The following is a 20700-nucleotide window of genomic DNA, read 5'->3' as shown; positions in this document are numbered from 1 at the left end:
TTCAATATTATGTGAAATAAAGTGCAAAAGCAATTATCAGAGACAGTGGATAATAGAATACTTCGTAAACCGCTAGAAGACCGGGAAGGAATGTATAAGGAATGTTTGATAGTAATAGAAATAGTGGACTTCCAAAAGTTTTGTAAAATTCTGTACTTTACATTGTATTGAAGCTTAAGATTCTGTGCTGTTGAGATATAAGATCAAAGAATTTCTTTGAATCAGAAGCTTTCGTGAGTTGAATTTTTGGAATTAGAAGCTTTTATAAATTGAATCTTGAAGATTTTCATAGCTGGCAGTAGATGGGAAGCGAAGAAATTGCAGAGACCCACTGAATTATTGCCGGAATCGTTAAATCCAGAATTTATGATTTTTTAACTCGGGGTCTAAGTTGAATATTAAAGTTTGCTAGTTTTACTCAATGCAAACGTTCAACGTAAACAGCAAAAAGTGCCCACAAACACCCTTCTCCTTCTGTATGCTCGTTTGACTGATTTCAGCTTAATTTCGAATATAATGATTTCTTACGTAATAAAAACAAAAATGGTCTCCTGAATAATTCTGCCTAATGGTAATAAAATCAAAGAGGGAATGAGATCTATGTTAATCCGTTTCTCCTTAGACAACTCTAGAAGTCACATTTGATTGTAAACGGTTTACAATCAGTCGAATTTACAATCAAATTTGAAATGATTCCCTTGATGAGTGTTGAATGCAGGAGATGTTTGTATAATGATAATTTGTTCCTTACGTAATTGTTTATGATTCGCTGATAATTTTTGCGCAATTGGACCAAAATGAAATACAGGGTTGTAAAGAAGAAGAAAGTCATCAGCAATATTGCAGACGTTGCTACATTACTGCCAATGTTTGCATTTTATTCCTTGATTGTTTTACCTGTTCACTAAAACTTATGTCATAAAACATGTTATATATATTAAAAACAATCCGTGTAGAAAGAACCAATGATTATTGTTGCATTTTGATATTCGTTTGGTTATTTGTGAAATCACGCATACAAGAATCGACACGCGTAATGAGTCAGTTACACTTGGTTTTCTTAGTCGACAATCGCGCTTTTTTTTTTTTTTTTTTTTGTTTGGAAAATTGTCATACTGTCGGACAATATACTCTTTTAATGTTGGCGCAACTCATTCCAATATTGCGATAATGAAGACTTCTTAATCATTTTAAACCACGACCAACCTGCGACGGTGCTGTTTTTTATTTCTAAAATGTATTCAAAAATAATGCATTTTAAAATAAAACGTTCGTACGTTGTGATTTCCTTTACACTCAGCCTCGTTGTGAATATTGCAAGTAAGAGTATTTTTACTACACCGTTTCCTGTGACCTCCTTTAAAGCCTCCACTCGTGAGGTTTCTTTATATAATTTTATTTCTGTATGCAGCCTTCAGTTTCTGTGACGCAAAACGGTTTCGCTTTTACTTACTCTGTAGTCCGCTTGAAATACTACAGAAATTTCAACGTTTTCCGCATGCACTTCCCTATAAACAGGTTAAGCTTTACAAAACAGCAAAAGCAGAGAAGAAAAGAGAACGATTTTCATGCTTCACTCCCTAACACCATTCAGATGTTTATGGGAAAAACTTTACAAAGAACATATTATTGTGAGTAATGCAGTATTTTAAGAAAAAAGAAACATATATTAAATAGCTTTTATAATACCTTTTACTTTAAAGAAACGTGAAAATTGTACGGAAATATAATATTGTGCAACATTTAATCCTGGAAGGATACTTTACAGATTGTAACTCAAATGTTGGCTTCCTATGCAGGAAAATAGGAATATCTCTAGTGTAGAAGGGTTCCATAGGCATGATATTGGAATTGCTTCAATTTTGAATAGAATTTTAAAGTAATATTCGTGCCCAAAAATTACGTGTGCTACGTTTTTTAAATTTATGATGCCTACAAACTTCGCCAACTTTGAATGCGTATTGTCCAGTTCGTTGTGACTATTGCAAGTAAGAGTATTTTTACTGCACCGTTTCCTGTGACTCTAAGCTTCCACTCGTGAGGTTTCTTTATATAATTTTATTTCTGTATGCAGTGTGTACTTGATAAACAGTGAATTTCGTTACATTTTCACTGGCATATAGAATACAATAGCGACAAGGTTCATGTGTATGTACTCTTCCTCCAAATTTGAATGTAGTCACAATCAAATAAGGGAAACGGTGATACTGCATAGGAATGGAATCAATATCTCGAATAGCAACGTTTTATTTTAGAAACTTTACTTCATTTCAAACGTACATCGATTGATGGTAACTTTCAAGAGATTATTTTTCTAATTTTTATTTTATTTTTTTTACTTTCTTGAATTCATCGGTTTTTACTTTGATAGGATCCAACAAATGGTTTCTTTTAACCAAATAATTTTTGGGTCCGCTCGCCATCATTTCCCAACTCCAATAATTCATTTTAATTGGTTTTAAATTTTTTTCTGAGTTTTATTGCCGCTTTACTTTTCATGTGATTTAGTTTCACTTCATTATTAATCAAAACAAAATAAATCCTCAGTAAACTAAATAAAAACGCCCCGGAAATAAAATGTTAATCTTCCATTGTTGGTTCATTTTAGTTTTAAATTTCTTAGGGTTAGAATAAAATTTTCTAAAAGCATTGTATGATCAGATTCCATCAAAATTTCTTCCTTTTTCCAAGTGATTTTTTTCATCTGTAATATTTCTATTCTGCATGTTTTTTTATGAATTTATGTATGAATTTTTATGGATCTGAGAGAACCTATCGACACTTGATAGTTGTGATTATGATCTAGCTATGATTTATCTCATGTATATTAAAAATAAACCTCATGTAGGACTCAATGGAATAAACGGAACTAAACTCATTACTACTTCAAGATGGCGTGTATGTTTACCGTATGCATGCTGTGTGCGTATGTCTCCTCGAAAATTCCATGTTTTAATTCTTGTTCCAGAGTTCACGGCACATCGCAGAATGTAATCGATCGAAATGCATTCAAGAGTTCAGACAGTCATGAAACATGTCTTTTAATTAAATCACTTGTGAATAATGACCTAGTTATTCTCTTGGAAAACAAAAGCACATTTTTCTGAAGTAAGAATTAATCATGAGAAACATTCAATATAAAATGAACAATATGATACAAAGTCGATAAATTTTAGTCTAAATCCAGTTTAGTATATTTAGAATAGTCTTCAATGACATCATTATTTTTACTCCCTCCCTTTTTTTCCCCAACTTTTCATTCATGAGCAGCGCTATGTTTCTCTAGCATCTAAGAGATGACATTTCCATGCTATACTAAAAATGGGTCCTTAAATAACTAGTCGTACTTATTCTTTCTCTTCAGTACTCTATGTAGTAGTAAGGATCGTAGGCATGCTGCATTTCCCATCTCTAATACGAATATAATACATAATTATATGCCAAAACCTGGTCTACAAAAATAACTGAACGTGTGCTTATTATTACTCTTTTAATTAAATTTAAAAAATGGTTTGGTTTATCCTTTTCTTAACTTAGAAAAACCATACTTTGTGTATCCACGTTTTTGAACAGTAGTTTTCGATGTCTCTCTCTTTTTCTTAAGGGATGGCTATCATTTAATAGTAATAAATAGGGTTTTATACATTTCTAGAGGGCAATGCATATTATATTAAAATCCGATTTTTATTCAAATATTTCTCTTCTTATTTTCGTACTATTTTTTTCTTCAAAATCCATATGGAGATATTTTTTTCAGTAGATTTCGGATGTGCTAGGTTGCAAAACTAGAAACAAAATATTTCAATTATATTGACATTGTTTTCGCCTACAAAATTTCACCGAAGTGGTATGTTTTAAGTGTTTAAAAATTAAATATGCATACCTTAAATTTTCATTTATAAGCTGATTTATTTTTCATGTAGCATTTTATTAGAATATTAAATTTTTGCTTTTGTTCATTTTCCGTGTATTTTCCTTCCACCCGTATGCGATCAAATAATTCGAAGTTTAGCTTAATCAGACGTACCGCTTTGCTTAAATCTTATTTGCTTTCTGCTCACGGAATCCCTTCGTCTCGATCCATGGTTGTACAGTTATTGCTTTCTCTTCGTTCCTGCTTCTTGTTTTGGGCCGATAAACATCCTTTATCTTAAAGTTGTGTTCTTTAAAATCGATTGCTTCTCATTGATGTGGCGCGTCATTGCTAGAGCAGCTACACTTGTGTCGGTGGCAATAGTCAGCTCTTCCGTAGCAGAGCGGCCGACGTGGCGTGCTTCTTTTTAATGGCGGTGTGCATTTTGACCTCCTCATGTTTTTTTTTTTTTCTTTTCTTGCCTCTTGTGGAAGTCCTATTTCAAACAAGAATCCAGTATAGCAAAACTGAGTACCTATTTTGTCGTGCTCACCGTCTTCAAATGCAGGTGCATTTTTATTTCAGAGGTCTCATCGGAAATAGGATACCACAGTAGTTCAATTCGGCCGATATCCAAGTACCTCAGCCTTTGCTCATTATATTCCTCAAGATTTGAACGCTAAATATTACCAGTGTTAAACCATGAAGATTGTTATTTTTGGAAATGTCTTCTTTTTTTTTATTTTCGGTGACTTGCTTATTCTTGAAAGGTGACTTCATAGATCCTTCAGTTAAATTCAGGTACAATCAGATACTGAATAAGTATTCATTTCAAAATACGCAGGTTATCTAGGAACACATTTTACGAATATCAAATAATAAAAACAAATCCAAAATGCAGATATAAGAATACTTGATTTGAAAATACAATGAATGTGTTACATATGCTATATTTGGACGGATATTGTTCGGTTGTTTTTTTTTTATATGAAATGACAAAATATTATATATATATATGCACATAAAAATATAAAATGCAAACAAGGGGGGATTGATTCTTTCTTAAATAAATAAAAATTAATTTAGATATACCGAAAAAATCCTATAATGGACTTCAAAAATATCACTTTATCGGAAATTTCTGAGCAATGGGATGTGAAAAGAGATTTAAAAATTAGTTTTAGACAAGACAAATGAAAACAGATGAACAAAACGCAACCATATTTCATTACTTACTGCAGATTCTAGACTGCACCATATCAACAATACCAGCTGAGTTGGCTGCGTTGTAAAAATTGGTTAATTGGTTTTTAAATCAACGTTTCATGCGCCCCAGGGAGTGAAAAAGCAGTTCCTTTGTACAGGACTTTGGCGCGGTTATAGCACTAAAATAAATTCTATGATATTTCTTTCTTTCTTGTTAATGAAGCCTTGGCATTCAGCTCTTGAATATTAGGAACTTGAAGTAATAGATTTTTTTTTAACAAACTCTCAATGGTTCAACATAACCCATTCAACCAAACCTTAAATTCCATTCAGCTAGCAAATATTAACGATTTTTGAAATAACCAGAGTGAAAGTATAACGTATGTGCGTGGGAGGTCCCTGTGATTAGATCCAATAAGAAGGTTGCACAGTCCTATATTGAAAGTAACATGTCTTAAACTCGTCGATCATTGTCGTGCCGGTGAATTTCATCGTTGTACAAGATGTTTGTTATTATATGCATAATGACGAATAATAATAATATAAAACTAACATTTAATTGCATTCCCCCATATGTAAAAGGAAAAATTATAATTGACACGCCCTTAAAAAAACTCAACGTGGCCACGGGTTATAGTTTTGTTTATTTGCCGTCATATCTGATAGATTAAATGTTCATCCGATGAATTACTAATCTTACTCCTTCTTTCTCTCACAGTCTCATGTTCCTTAAAGCCACTGGTTGGAAATAATGCGATATATTTTTTAAGTCACGGATACAAAAAATATACCGAATTTCAGAGCCGACATAAGATACGTTTGACCCCAGGATATGTGTAAAAATGGTACGACTTTTCCGATAAGTTTGTAGTATACGGTTAGGCTGTTGGCAACACTATGGTGTCCCAACCTCCATTTCCATGTTAGGTCGAATGACGTGTTACCGCTAAGCGACTGGGCATTCTGAATGTGACTATTAGTAGGATAGGGTTGATTTAATGTTGCATAGGCAAATTTGCGCGTTCTTGCTGCTTTTAAGTCACCTCTTCATGAGGCATTCAAACCCACATTCAGCTGTAAATGTGTTTATAAAGATCATTTGCAAATGAATGATGGTTAGGATATTTCACATCCGAGATCAGGATTCGAACCTAGACCTTGAGTAACAATGTTTTTAAAATATAGATCTTCTTCTTCTACAGCTTCTCCCACTTAAGTGGGGTCACTGTTTGCTATGAGTCTCCTCCACACCTTCCTGTCTTGGGCTGTCACCACATCCAAGTTCTTCATCTTCAAATCCTCTTCTACCAACTCCCTCCATCTCTTCTTTGGCCGCCCACGCTTCCGCCTTCCTTGCACATCCATCTGCATGACCCTTCTTCCCACATATTCGTCCTCCCTCCTCATCACATGACCAAACCATCTCAACCTTGCTTCCTGTATTTTCGCTCCTAAGTTCGTAACTTTCACTGTTCCCCTGACATAGTCATTTCTCAGATGATCCTTTCTGGTCACACCGCACATCCACCTAAGCATTCTCATCTCTGCTACTTCCATCCTGCTGATGTTATTTTTCCTCAGGGCCACAGTTTCTATAGCATATGTCATAGCTGGCCTCACTACTGTCCTATAAATTTTGCCTTTCAGATTGATCGGCACCCTCTTATCGCATAACACTCCAGCCATCTCCCTCCAGTTCCTCCAACCCGCTTGTATCCTGCATCCCACTTCCTTCTCAGCTCCTCCATCTTCTTCCACTGTTGAACCTAAGTATCTAAAGTCTCTCACCTTCCTGATGACATTTCCTTCCAGCTCCAGATCTGTCTCCTGGCCACCGCCCACTGCGCAACACATATACTCTGTCTTACTTCTGCTCAGTCTCATACCTCTCTCTTCCAGTACTTTTCTCCATCTTTCCAGTTTAGTTTCCGCTTCTTCTCTTGAATCTACACACAGCAAGATGTCATCTGCGTACAACATTGTCCAAGGTGCATCTTCTCTCACCTCCTCTGTTACCACCTCCATCACAATATTAAACAGAAACGGACTTAATGCTGACCCTTGATGTAAGCCAACTGTTACTTGAAAACTTTCTGTCTGTCCCAAACAGGTCCGACCACTTGTCTTCACATTTCTGTACATTTCCTGCACCAACCTGACATATTTCTTCGGCACCTTCTTCTCCCTCAGACACCTCCAGACTTCTTGCCTTGGCACTCTATCGTATGCTTTCTCCAGATCAATAAATACCAGATGTAGCTCCCTTTGTTTCTCTCGATATTTTTCCATCATCTGTCGTAACCCAAAGATAGCATCTGTTGTTGATCTACCAGGCATGAAGCCAAATTGTTCCTTTGCAATCTCCACCTCCTCCCTCAATCTACCATCAAGAACCCTTTCTAGGATCTTCATTGTGTGGGACATCAACTTTATTCCTCTGTGATTTTTACAGTCTTGTGCATCCCCTTTACCCTTGTAGATGGGAACAAGAGTAATACCCCTCCATTCCTCGGGTATATTTTCCTGTTGGCAAACTTTCATGAACATGTCCCACAGCAGGTCAATTCCCTCTTCCCCCAGTGCCTTCCATGCCTCCACTGGAATTCTGTCGGGGCCCACCGCTTTTCCATTCCTCATCCTCTTCATGGCCTCCATCACTTCCATTCTACTGATGTTCTGCACCATCCCCTCAGAAGGCTGCCCATCTCCTCTGTGAGTCCTTGCATTTTCCTCATTCAAAAGTCCCTCAAAGTATATTTTCCATCTGTTTCTTATGTCCACATCCCTCCATAATACTCTTCCTTCAGCATCTTTGATCTGCCTCACATGTAAGATGTCCTTAGCTGCTTTATTTCTACATTTCGCTAGTTGGTAAATTTTTCTCTGTCCTTCCTTTGTTTCTAATTGATCATATAGATCTTGATATGCCATGGCCTTCGCCTGTGCCACTCTCTTGGCTTCTTGCTTTCTCTCTTTGTACACCTCTCTGTCCTCTTCCACTCTTGACTCATCCCACTTCTGCTTTGCCTTCCTCTTAGCTGTCACTGCCACTTGTACATCATTATTCCACCACCAACCCTCCTTCTGCTCTCTAATCTTTCCAGATGTCTCACCAAGCACCTCGATTGCACAGCTCAGGATTACTTTTGAATTATGTTTCCACCAATCTTGTACACTTTCCAGTCCATCCGAAATCCTCTCTAACACTCTCTCAGTTTTTAAAATATAAATGAAAGCAGATATTAAGGTTATGGTTATATACTTAAGTGCGATTAGAACTAGTAGTAGCAGCAGTTTATTAATTCTAGCAAAATAAACGATTTTGTAAATTCCCCCTCAGTGATAGAATGCTTTAGTATCACGAAGATCCTTTAAGGGCATTACAGTTGAAGGTGACTTGGTCAGTTTTATACGGAAGGAATTTTTTGTTGCCAATATGAGACAGAAACTCTGTATTTCCCTCTCCAAACAACGAAATCGGTCTAATAATGCGCACAATTCACAGACACAGAGCATTATACTCTGCGTTGTATGGATGCTTGCAAATATTTAACTATTTTTATTTATTGAAACTTCCTTCTATGAATCAGTCATACTGATCAAGTTTTTAAAAATATGGCTTATCATTTTTTTTTGGATCTTATCTTGAAAAAAGTAGTACTCTGTCAGTGGTCAAAGCTCAGCAATCCCTTGAGAAAGACGGTTGTAAACTCCACACGATATAATATACAGCTTGCGATTAAAGATCCCATTCTGAATAAAAGGGAATAATTTAAAGTTTTGCAATTTTTTTGGTGAATTAGACGCTATTCTTAATTTCGTTGGATCTGGAGAAGAAAAATAAATGAACAATCAAAAAAGGAATTAAAAATCTGCAATTTCGTACGTTGGAACGTAAGAACAACTCAAGTCTTGCATCACCTTACACATGTAAAAATCTTAGAACTTTGGTTTCATGTTTACAAAGCGACATATAATAACATAGTTCCAGAGACTGGAAGAAAATAATAATGTGTAATTAAATAAGCTTGTTATTGTATTCGGCACTAAGCTTGCACATCTTTATCTGTCCGGTTTCAATATTAATGATAAGAAATATGATACTCGTATGTGGAGATAACTAGTTTCGCCATCTGGAATACACAACAGAGCTTCAGTCGTCGGTGCGATGGCAAAATTAATTAAATAAGGAGGGATACACAACTAGGTATTATCCTCCATAAAGTTTAATGAGGCACTGAGTTAGTTAGAACACGTGTTTCATTCCCCCAGACACCCCATCCCAATCGATGTCTTTGGTGAGCTTGAAGCTGTCCTTGTATTAGAAGTGAATCATTATGTTTAGCCTCATGTTCTTAAATGCGCGTCCTTGGACATAAAATACGGCTCATGGAACATCACACCTCATTGTGCAGCCTGTTTAGGATCGTTTCTCGGGATGTGGAAACAGATTTTTAATGTACACTGCTTGTCGTATTTCTACAAAAGTGTGCTGCAATCATTGAGAAAAATTCGTTGCCTTAGCAGAAAATAATGCACACTTCAAAACAAATGTAACTAATTCAATTAAGGAACAAGTTTTGAAGTAAGTTAGAAAAGAATTCATCGTAGCACTTTTAATTAAGTAAAGAGGAGAAATATTGTGGGTTTAGTCAGGTTAACATACAAATATTTGCTCTCTGAAGACAGCTTTTTGTCCCATTTTAGTTTTCAAGTGTCGTGAATGAGTTAATTTTTTTAATGAGTTGATGTATTTATCCTCAAATGGGCTCATTCTCAAGTATTGGTTTTCACATATTTTTCTTAAAAAGAGAACATTTATATTTTAAATTATAAACGAAGACTGCGTCATTTACTTAAAAATAAAAATGTCATTATTTGGTGGACAGCACTGGATTTTCACCTTCAGCAATAATAATAATTCTTCTTTTTCTTGTTTACAATGGTGATGTCCATTCATTTGTGATCTCCAGCATCACAATTTCCTTTTCTGAGACTGATAAATTTATGAATCGATTCAAAATTTTAAACTAATAAGTTGAAAATTGGGATCTGAAGTCGTAGACTGATTTAACAGTCTCAGCTGCACAACCTTGCGAAATGTTATTTTAATGCCTTTTTCTGAAAGTGATTATTATAAGAACAATATTCGTTATTGTGCGTGACTTGGAGATGACATGCTCATGATGTTGGAAAGCACTTTTGAAGTAGAAACTTTCTTATCGCAATAAATTATATTAAATTTTTAGTTGAAACGTGCCTGACAGATGCCTACCTCTCTCGGTTTCTTTGCATATCGTCGTTCGAGAGTTTATTGTCGATTTTGCAAAACTTTCCAAATAATGTGATCGGCCTCATTGCATCAACGTGAAATGATAAAAAACTGACGCTTTCCTATACTAAGTTTAGTTTTGATGTTGCAAATATTAAAATTACAGTTGACTGTCTAGTAATAAGGATAAGCTAAATATACCGTGGAACTTGAAAGAAATGTTACTTAAACCAGATCTGAAATTATTTTTCCATTTTATAGTTTAATTTACAGGCGAATTATTAAGAATTAGGTTCAGCTTTAAACCTGAGAGGCGTGAAGTTGGACAAATAAATTAAACTTTAAGTTGTTTTATTTTTTCCCAGCCGAAGGTGAATATTTTGAGGGCGCGAAACCGATTGATTCTCCATAAGAGACCAACTAATATTCACTAATATAGTTGGTCTCTTATGGAGGATCAATCGGTTTCGCGCCCTCAAAACAAACCGAGCGGATGAACACACGGTTAACATACGCATACTGGTCAATTATAATCCTTATTGCTTTGGCTGTAATACTAATCAGACATCTGATGCAGTTGAGACTTTGGCTTTTGCACAGATAAATTATCTAGTCTTGAATCTTGGCCTTCATGCTAAGGTTCGTGGTATTATTCCTTTCCTTTGTGAATGGATCACCAACTTCCTCTCTGGTCGCTCACGGTGGATGGTTTCCTCTCGCCAGATGTTTCTATTAATGCTGGTGTACCACAGGGCACGACATATACAGCACCCTTCCTCCAGTACATCAGTTAGCTCTCTCTCTCTCTCTGACACCCACTCCTATTTATAGTTGTGCGGATGACGGTGCCCTTTAGTCTACTTTTTAGTTTTCAGATCCTTGTACTCAGATAAAATGAACTTTAATATCTTCTTTAACCAATGCCGTAATCTCTGATTTCCTTGCCCTTGGAGTAAGGAATATCAGATGAATTTTACTGCATCGAAAAGCAGCTCTGTTTCGTTTCCGGAAAGACCTAAAATTATTTTTTTCTAACCACTCCCCCCCTCCCCCCCCCCCACAAACGTCGCTGTCGTGTCATAGGTATTGGATGTTTTGTGTGGGGCTTATATATATTTATATGTTTTCTGTGTGTGTGCATACCTAACCTAATTTATTGTGAAAATAAAAAGTCAATCTTTAATATCGCTGTAATCCACTATTGTAATAACTATAAATTATATCCGAACGTAAATTTAGAACATTGCGTTGTTCTCAAAAACTTGCTATACTAATTACACTCATCACAGTAAGTCTAGCTGTAAAGCTTGCTGACATTATATTTTATTTTACAAAGAATAATATATATAAGTCACGGAACACTTTTTTCTCGCGTATAAATATTGCATAATATTGACTCAGAACAAATATTATTTATGCATCTTTTTAAATAGTTGACTCTGTTAACACCTGCTGGAAGGTCTAGTGCGGTGCAGAGAACGATAGAAAAGAGCTGATTTGGAGCACTAGAAACGACTGGAAACATTTTGCAGTGTCAAAGAGTTGATTACATGATAATTGAATTGTCAGTGTAGAATCATGTCTATGACTCCCCGACAAATTCATTCAAATTCACTAATGATAATGTGTCCAAGCGATTTCGGAAAGCAAAATTTGAACAAAATCTTGCAAGAAAGGAAAGAAAATATAAATGATTAGTTCATAAATAAACAAAATAGAGATTTTGGCAGGTATTTCCAGACCTTGTTTTACGAATTTCAGTTGTCATATTTACTGTATTAGTAACATCAGTCTTGTCACCTACATCCACGAAAGTTGGTGAATCCATAACACATTAACATGTGTTGTAGATTTCTTTTAAGAATTTAATTTTATTTTATAGTTTTATTAAAATACCAAAACCACGTTCTGAAGATTAAACATCGGAGAGAAATAGTCAATCAGTAGGAATAGTTCAACGTGGTTGTTCTATTCCATGGAAAGATAGTCTTGTTGCATCTCGTATTGTTGGTTGTTCTGCAAGTTCAGCTGACTAAGTGAGGATGTTTGGCACACACACTGTACATAGTCAACCAGTGAAGAATAGGAAACGTTTTACTCCTTTTCAAACCTATTTCCAGATGTGGCCAATGCTATTCAAATTTGAAATTGCGTCCTTCATAATTCAACATAATAACAATATGATACAGTCCAGAAGGCTTGATGGTTGATATCATAACTGCTGATGAAAGGAAAATATCATTACTGAAATGAATAAGTGATGATTTCTAGTAAGTAATGAGCAGCTCTTCTAGATACAATGCTTTGTTTCTGTTCTCTTTGTGACAATACTTGAACAAAATGTGTCGTCATAAACCAAAAATATCGACGTTTTCAGTCATCATAACCAGTCTTGAAAGCTGAATAGGAAAAGACTTCGCTTTGTTGCTGATCAACTCTTGGCTTAAATTAGACTGGGTAATTTTATTATACCGATTAGGGCAGTTTCTAACAGTTCTCCCAGAGAGAATTTATCATTGGTTTGTTTTTCACACATATTACTTATCGTATTTATATAAAAATATAAAGCTGTACCTCTTTACGAACGCCAAACGGCATTCAGAAATATACATGGGAAAAATAATTCGAAAACAAATAGAAACATCTTAACGAAACCCAAGTTTCTGTGATCTATTTGTAAACAAAGTAAACTAACGTAACTAACCTAGAAATAAATTAGCGGTTGAAAAATATAAAAGCAAAAAGTTAAATTAATTTAATGATATTTCCCAGATCCTTTGTTCATGTACCCGGAATTCCAGTTTAGAACGAGATATTTCTATAAACTGTTAAGGACTGAAATCGTGTCATATTGATCATTATGAATATACATGATGCTAAACATACCTGATGGTTTGAGAAGAATGAATCAAGAGATGGGGGAGGGACCATTTTTTCAGTGTTTATTCAGTTAGGTCCGTTGACACTGTTGTCTGTTACTCCGTATGAGATTTTCTACCACTTCATTGATTTTATATGGCATCGTTGGAAGCTGAAATTTCCGATAGGAGGGGAGAAGCAAAAGAAAAAAACATATAATACCAGCATATATTATAAATGGTCTTGTCTGACGTAATTTCAACCTACTTTTTCCGATCAAAGCACAGGCGCTATTCTTCTGACTGCACTCTGGAGCCCAGGATTCTTCATTTAGCACACCACCAATATCAATAAATAATTTAGCGTACTCTTCGTTAAAAGTGAAATCCTAATTTAGTATAATGAAATGGAAGAAACATCCATAGGAATATCCGTGGAAACACACACGTTGCACTTAAATAGCATGGATTTTTTGTGTAGTTCAAGTCACGCACGAGTGAGTTCATATCTCACATGGGACGCGGACGATTTGGAACGAATCTTAATGGCTTGGAAAGTCATTGTTGATCTACACGCAATGTTGGACAATGTGTTTGATCTACAGACAATGTTTAACCCATCAAGGTAATAATGTACAAAGGATTTACAACTTTCGCTGGGTGAAAATGATAGCTCTATTCATTATGTAGAAGTATGTATTTTTACATAATCAATAATGAACTACTTGCCTCCAGTCAAATCCATCTGTATAATGTATCGTTTTATGTATGATTTATTAATATATGATTTATAGTCGCATCGATGAGTCCTTGACTCCCTGGAGGTCTCAGATAATAATAATGATAATTTTCAGCGTTATGTACGAGATCTTTAGTTTGGTAATTCGAGAAATGAGATGGTGTAGGTCAGTGATGTTCAATCCTTTTTTACTACGCGAGCTATTTTTCTATAAAACGTTATTCGGCGATCTACTCTCTTATATATATATATATATAAGTTGTTCGGCGATCTACTCTCTTATATATATATATATAAGTTGTTCGGCGATCTACTCTCATATAGATCCCGTTCCCCCAACCTGATATCTGATTACGCACAAATAAACAACTAAAAAAAATACACAACTAAAAACTTTATTAGTGTATTTAAAAATTTATTTATTATATCACTTTTAATTATTTTAATACAACAAATATTTTAATACAACAAAAAAATATTGGAATAAAATATTTATTTCTCTATTTTGGAAAACCAAAGTTAGAAAAAACAACAGATTGAATACAAACTCACAAGTTACAGGAAATGCTGGTTGATTAAAAAAAAAAAAAAAAAAAAACGTTAATGTGAAATTTGGCATTGTTTGGACCTCGCAATATTTTCATAGTCAAGTTGATATGAAGAAGTGGCCAATCGCAGACAATCATCCAAATGATCATTTGTAATTTGGTTTCTTAATTGATTTTTTATGACGGTCATATTTGAAAAAGCGGATTCTGACAAGTATGTCGATCGACAGAATATTTCGCGCAATATCAGTTAATATTGGGAATTTTCCATGTGCATGCTTCCAAATGACTTCATTGTTTATTAATTTTAAATGAAAACTATTCTGAATGTTTATTATCTCAAGTTCTACTTCAGCTTGGTTTATATCAAACAGCCGACTAATTTTATTTGAAATTTCTGTGATGTTCAAGTTTTCTTGAAATGGATTATTGATAAAAGATACAATCATTAAATTAAAAAATTTAATGATTAAATTAAATTTAATTAAATCTTGGATTTATTTCTTCCTCAACTAATTCTATTTCGCGAATAAATTCTTTTAAATCATAGCGAAGCATTTCTTGATTTTGTTCAAAAAATCTTAATAAATATGGGAGATGTCTAAATTCGCTGTCATTTATATTTTTCTTTAATAAAAGTAAGTATTGTTGGAAAGTTTTATTGAACTTAATATGTCAATTAAATTTTTATCTCTACCTTGTAACTCTAAATTTAAATTGCTTAATTTCGTACAGAAATCTACTAAAAATGATCAGTGTAACAACCATCTTTTATCATTCAATTGTGGATAAATATCTCCTTTTTCATCAAGAAAATATATCGTTAATTAATACAAGAAATCTTTCCAAAAATTGACTTCTGCTGAGCCAGCGAACATTATTGTACAACAGCCGTTCTCTATCATCATCTGCCTGTTATTTAAATAACCGCAGTTGCAGGGCTTTTCCTCGAACAGAATTTACAATTTTAAATGTAATATCGAAAACATCTATCTTTTGTGTTTAATCTTTTACTACACAGTACTTGGTGAATAATACAGTGGTACGTTAAAAAAAGCTGGATATTTGTCATCGTTTTTGCATAATGAATGAAGCGTGATTTATTCCCTATCATTGCAGGAGCACCATCAGTAGTAATAGACACAAGTTTAAAAAGCGGAAGTTTGTGTTGTTTCACAAATTCATCAAATGCCGAAAAAAAGTCTTCTCCCGTAGTCCTTCCCAATAATGGTATAATTTTCAAAAGAAGTTCTTTACTTGAATAATCTTAAAATACCATGTGAATAAATACCATTAACAGAGCAATATAAGTAACGTCGTTTGATTCTTCAATGTAATGAAAACACAACACACTGGTGAATGTCTGACATTTACCTGGCCTGGAATCTTTTCTCCGGCAACTGGAACTCTTCCTTTCGGCAATTTGAAACCATGTCTGCGCCTAGAAGTAGTCTCTTTCTAGCGACGTCTCGAACCGAGAAGCTCCTTTCTAGAGTTTCTCTTTCGAGAAACTCCTCTCTCAAGCAACGTGGATCCGGGCAGTCTCTCTGACGGCGACTCTGGACCGGGCGGCCTCCTCTCTAACAGCAATTCTGGAACCGGGACCCCTTCTGCTTGCTTCATTGCCTTTCTATTAGACCTACTCTGAGATCTCGCATGAAGTTTGGCAATCCCCCAAAGAATCGGTATGAGTTTTAAATCTTAAGTTTCAAGTTCGGCACGCCTTTTGTTCTCCTCTGCTTTCTTTTGATTGTAAGTTGCCGGCCATCGGAAAGTTGTTTGAACTCTTTCTGACTGACTTTGGAGATGTTTACACTTAGAGCCTACAAGCCTTTCTCATACATACAAGTTTCAATAACAATATTTCTAATGCCGCCATGTACAGCTTCGGCGACAAAAACATTGCCTTTGTTTTTAACACTCTAGCATATTCTTATTAAAGCAGTATATACAGTTATCTTAAAAAGAGTTATTTACAAAAACATCTAATACAAACTATACCGAGACAAACAAAGTTTATTTTTTTACAATATTCACATGCGACTTAACCTAAGTAAAAAATCGATGTAATGTGCTTTGGAATATTTAATATTTAAGCTACAATCGAGTTTTTACACTTTGCTTATAATCGCATTGCTCGGCTCGCTGTTTGACTTCCACTGATCCAAATTAATTCATTTACCCGGACTTATAAGAAAATTACTGATTTGAAAAATTTAATGAAAAATAAATAAACAATAGCAATACACTTAAAACGAATTAAACATAATACAAAATAATGATAAATAAAATATCATGTTTTCAGTTTTAATTAAATTTGTAAGTAAGGAGGAATACACAAAAGATTGACAAAAATCTCCCCGCGATCGGGTTGAACACCCCTGGTATATAACAACCCAGGAGTTTTGTTATATGTGATTTCATTTCTTTTCTTTTTTTTTTAAATACCGAGAATATATATTCCGTGATGATAATCTCATTTTGCATAACTACACAATGCATTTCATTGACAATATCGTTCATAGCAGCACTGTTTTCTACTGTTGCATTTTAACAGACATAAAATTTTAATTTCACATTTGTTAATTGGGAATGATTCAAAAAAGTCGTTACGCCGATTGAGTCACGAACCACTTTTGCAGATAGCATTCTTTACCTCTGTTTAATTAGCAACACCCTTGTGCAGATTTTGTCGTCATAAATCTAAAACTTAAAAGTGACACGACCCTCGCGATTGCTCCTCTTGTTTTATAATATCTGCGTAGTAAAGTAGATGCTCGTTGCAATGACGAATGTAGGTGTTTACGCCCGAGAAGAATCGACATTGCAGAGATCGATGAAGCGCGCGCTACCACTTTGGGCAGTAGAATTGCGGCATTTATATCTCTTGGTTAGACCGTATCCTGAACAGCAAAGATGCTTTAAACAGTTAATTTCCTGTCTTGTGCCGTATTTAACCATTGTCCTGCTCCTTATTATGCTTTATAACTCTTTCTCTTCCCGTTTTTGTTTATTTATTTTTAAAACAGGATATAAAATAGACAAATGTTTTGTTTGTATTAGAATTTACCTGAGTTTGGGTACTCATTGTTCTCGAAGTTGATTCTTTGTTGTCTTGAAAAACCTATTGCTACTTTGTGTTCTTTACCCCTTTAAAGAAAACAGCGGTAAATCCATCCCCAACCCTTTCCCTGTTATAATGAAGGAAGGAAAATGTATTATGTGTGGAAAGATGTGAACGGATATTAAGTGACAAAAGGGAGGAAATTAGTTTCACGATAACTGAGTCTCCTGTACGTTTGAACGACGAAACAACTTGGGTTTCGTGTCCAGAGGGAGTATATCACACTTCCTGTATATTGTGGGAATGTGCTCGAGATATTGCCACACTCTGATTTCTGAAACCCTTTCATTAAACAAAATACATTCATGAATTACACTTATCAGACCCACCACTGGACTAATGTTTCGTGAAAACCTCAAAATTGTGATTACTCGTACGTCAAATACGGCGAACTGTTTACCTGTATGTGAAGGAGAGTGAATGCACCACTGCATTTGTGAAGCTATAAGACTAGGTTAATTAAGCGAACTCGGAAGAATGAAGAGGTGTGATGATGATGATGACAGATTTTCCGAATTTAGTGACTGAAACATGAAAACGTAAGAGACTTACGTACAGGGGTAGAAGGTAAAGAGAAACTCATACAAATATCAGTAAGTTTTTTTAGGTTGAAAACCAATATCCATTTAGAACCTTAGTAGGTTAAAAAATAAGATAAAATCCGGTTACTCTGTTACGGAGAATGAACATAGCACTTTTTAGAGCCACGTCATTCCTCCCGTAAAAAGGTGTGGTCTCATACTTGAAGATGAAAATTGGCTAGCACCTAATTAAATATCAGAGTATTTATAGGTTATTTATGTTATGTTTAGTTATGATATTATCATAGTTTTGTGTATTAGTCAAAACATTTTAACCAGCTGTTTGTGTGTGTGTGTGTGTACACACACAGCTTTCAAACCTGTTTTAACTTACAGATGCCGAGAGCTTGGTAATATATAAAACATTCGATCAAATTCTGGGGGCCACAGATATGAGAGTTCTGAGAAAGATTTGAGAAGTGAAAAATAAATGACATCAATAGCAGTAACACATTTGAAACGGGGATAATAGGAAAGCGCCTGACACTGTTATCATTCAGGAATGCGTGAGCAGAGCTGATTTCAGATGATATGGTTAGCAAAACAGGTCTCTGATGGCAGGAAAACAGATCCAGAGTCCGTTATCTTTCAGAACTCCAATCTTGTCTCGATAGTCATCGGAGTATATTTTATGGAGAAAACACTTGTCTGTTTTCTGAAATGTATAATCAGAGTGATATTCTGCGACATCTCTTGGTAGACGATGTTACATTATCCAAATACCCCAAGTTACCGGGATCGCTCTGTAAGGAATTGCTTTGAAAAATACTCGAGTGGATCAGTCATCTTGAATGACTTCCGAATTCACTGGATCTCAATCCAATAAGCGTCGTGATGTGGTTATTGACATTTATCCGCGCAAAAGGCAGTTCAACCTAGGTGATTATAATTTAGCATTATGTCAGTGTACAGAAGAAAGTCTGATGCTAGTTTTATCATTTACAACCCATCAATTATAGTGATATTAATGATTAATTTTAAAATATTAATTTCAAATAAGCTGGCATCATCGTCTCGCACAACTAGAGGTTTTTGCACAAAATTTAATCAGGTTCGATGTTTCCGTAATTAAGTGACGTAGATATTACCCCCTTCTTCTAATATTATTGAATAATTATGCATTTTGTCACGTAAAACGTAATTTTTGGTTTGCATCTCAGTGGTTTTATTTCTTTCATGTCTTCTTAAGTAATAAGAATTGCGTATTGATTTAAGCGTGAGAGAATTCGTTGAATCAATTAATAGAAAATAGAGGAAATGCAGAGAAAAAATATTTCTCATGTGATAGTAATTCAATCATTAATAATACGATTTTTATAATATTATTTGTGGCTGTTAAGCATCATTTCTAGAACATACTAATAGCATTTGGATGTTCTTTTGAGGGAAATCAAATATCGAAAGATACTGAAGACGCTCTTACGGCTACCAAGCTGTAATAACACTTAACTGACAATCTTTTCCCATAAATATACCACATAAATATATTTTGTAAAGGAAACTTGAGTTTTTTGAAGGTCAGACTTCTGAAATGATTGTTGTGTGCCATCTAGAGAACTTGCATCAGTCTGGGTTCAGTGAGCAACCGTTGCTTTTCTTCAACTAAGGAAAGTTGACCTCCTTGCTCTTTGAGGAGACCGTTAATCACTGAAAGATAAAGCAGAAGTTATGGTTTTTCCCTTGAAATAAAGTGACAGCCTCCATTTTGGAAAGTTAGTTGCCAAATCATAAAATGATCAAGAGTTGCTATAATTCAGTTTTATAAGTTTCTCTTAAAAAAATGTTTTAACTGACCTACTTGAGAGCAAAAACAGTAGAAACGTGTATTTTCAACAAATGTGAATTTCATATCGTTTATCACTTGAAAACGCTGCCGTAAATATTCCAAACAAATATTTCTTTCCGACAGAAATTTTGATAAGCTTTGACTCATGAAAGAAATGTGGAGCTGTATTAGATTTTTCAGCGTTATTGGACTGAGCGTTAATGGGCGTTACTAATTTAAATGACAAAGGGAATGTAAACAAAGTTACAGTGAAATAGTTTGGAAGAAATATATGAAACAAGCGACGAATATTATGCAATAAAATTATGTAGAATATACTGCTCACTGCATGGTGGTATTTGTCGTCTGCTCAATTTCATTGTTTTATTGCATTTACGAGCTCAACTAATGTTTATTTCTAACATTATCTTAGTTCTGTAATAGATAATAATGTCACCAAAGATATAATGGGAACAAAAGACAATTTGTATTAAATGGTGTTAATGTAAACTTCATTTTTGTAATATGTTTTAATGCTCAAGTTAACAAATTTATTTTGGTGGAAGATAAGGAGGGAGATTTAAATCTCATTCTAAAGACGGATACTTTTTTTTTATCGAGAATCTTCATGATATTTAAATATTCATTATGAATGCAGTTAAATATTGTGCCATTAAGCTAAATAAAAGAGACAGTTATGTTTATTGATGTTTCTGTACACCAAGTAATTACTTAGAATATTGCTGTTGTTATC

The 20700-nt window shown here is 34.6% G+C and overlaps 1 long non-coding RNA gene across 1 annotated transcript in view; it reads left to right on the top strand.

Moving 5' to 3' along the window:
• Nucleotides 1-20700, top strand: part of LOC150094483 (uncharacterized) — a 550669-nt gene that overhangs the window by 345188 nt on the left and 184781 nt on the right. The window lies entirely within an intron of this gene.

Source organism: Typopeltis vanoorti, chromosome 22 (genome assembly GCF_054136105.1).
Source record: "Typopeltis vanoorti isolate ZY-2024b chromosome 22, IOZ_Tvanoo_1.0, whole genome shotgun sequence".
In the NCBI taxonomy this organism is placed as follows: domain Eukaryota; kingdom Metazoa; phylum Arthropoda; class Arachnida; order Uropygi; family Thelyphonidae; genus Typopeltis; species Typopeltis vanoorti.
The sequence above is the reverse complement of the archived record's forward strand: the minus strand, read 5'-3'. Positions and strand labels throughout refer to the sequence as shown.